This window comes from Aplysia californica, unplaced genomic scaffold (assembly GCF_000002075.1).
Source record: "Aplysia californica isolate F4 #8 unplaced genomic scaffold, AplCal3.0 scaffold00366, whole genome shotgun sequence".
In the NCBI taxonomy this organism is placed as follows: Eukaryota; Metazoa; Mollusca; class Gastropoda; order Aplysiida; family Aplysiidae; genus Aplysia; species Aplysia californica.
This window is the reverse complement of record NW_004797636.1, coordinates 609,908-611,837: the sequence shown is the minus strand read 5'-3', so window position 1 is coordinate 611,837 and position 1,930 is coordinate 609,908.

The following is a 1,930-nucleotide window of genomic DNA, read 5'->3' as shown; positions in this document are numbered from 1 at the left end:
ACCAAAGGGATCACCAATGTTACAATGTCAATAATACGATAAGATCGTTGCAAAGTCGAACAAACTTTCACGTGAGAAATATAACAATCTGAAAAGACTGTATCACAATCGCTTTCAGGAGAGGTAATGCAACGCTTTGTATTTAATAAAGGATTATGGACAGTTTGAATCTGCAAGACATTATTATACTCGATCGTAACGTCCATCAAGTCATAAAAAATCGTAAAGCAAGACTAAGTGTCGCCACAATACGTCCACTTTTTAAGTTGGACAAAGAAATGTACTCTTATAACGCAGTGTCATTAATTGTTTGGTAATTCTATAATGATGTCCACCAGTGACACGTGTTAGACAAATTGTGGCACTAAAACCATCGTTGGGATTTGGAATGCCAAATGACTGGACAGCAAACTAACATGACGTTAGTCTGTGAACATCTGGCGGACACTAATATGCAGTGCTAATAAATTTCTCCCTAAATGCTTTTTTGACCCTCCCATCTCCACCCCTTTCCCCCTGTTCCCATCCGTTTTCCCCTCTCTCCCGCCTGCTCTTGTCAATTCACACCATCAGCATAGACCTAATACGGGAAGACAGACAGAAAGACACACTAAGTAATACGTCCTTATATACCTGGTAGACGGTACTCCGGGGGAGGGGATGGTGGTGTGTTTGTTGACAAAAAACCTAGTATGTTTGTACTGACGCAACAGTGATCAATTGTCATTCGTCACCCTTGCAGTATTTGTAGTTCTTCCTTACACCGAGCTCTGGCTCGGAGCTCGCCAGTGTAATGGAAAACGACGAACTCTCAATTACGCAACAACGGATTAGGATATGACACAAAAATTTACACCATCAGATGAAGAATTAAATACTATATGAAATATGTAAAAATTAACAAATCGAAAAATTTTGACCATTCGTCGTTTTCCCTTACGACGGCAGAAATATAGTACTAGACAAGTCTGGTAGTTTCCAGTTTGTTTGTTTTTTGTAGGTTTTTTAATTTGTTTGTGTGTGTGTGTATGTGTGTGTGTGTATGTGTGTGTGTGGGGGGGGGGGGGAGGGGGGTAAGTGTTTTACATTTTCAGATGGTGGGAAATCTTGAATTTTGTCCGGGTGGCAGCTGAAGCCGATTCATTTCGATTTTAGAATACCAAGGGATCTTTAACATGTACAACCAGCACACGGCACCTCCGAAACTTTTTGCCCTTGTCCGAGAAGGCTAGGTGTAGATCTTTCTTACTAGAAGATCAGGGGTGTGGCTGAAAGACAGTAGTGAGAAGGAGCCAAGGAGCAACTGTAGAAAGGCTGCAGAGAGAGTCAGGCAATCAGAGGAGGGGGGAAAGGAGGTGAGGGGGGGGGGGCAGAAAGTTGGGATGAAATCGGACGACAGAACATTGCTAGAGATCAGGAAAGGTGGTGAAAGAAGACAATTTTATAGAAGAAACGTTTCCGTTACTACCAGGATTTGAACTCGGGGCCTTTAAATGAGAGGCGAACACCCCAACTTCTAGATAGGAGTAGGCGTCGGCCGCCACCAATGCAAAATTCAAATTTTCATACCAACTGAAATATACCGTGCGCTCATATGACTTTATGCAGTTGTAGGCGCCGTAAAACACAGGAGATTACTAGTGAGAGATATTTTCTTCGTCAGCTGGCCCTTCTTCGCATCATATTATTGACGCAAGGTCGGTGACGCTGTGCCTCAAAACTATGTCATGCCGTACATTTCATAGTCTGTTTCTCTCAAAGTCACTTCCCCTTGTTATTTCCTATATAGTTAATACCGGGGACAGAGGGAGGAGCGAGGCGTCATCTCAGTCAATACGTCGGAAGTAGTGGTATGTGGTGAAGTTGGTCAATAAATGTGCGCATAATTAATCAATTCATCAAATTTATGCTCCAGTGAAGGAAGAGGAAG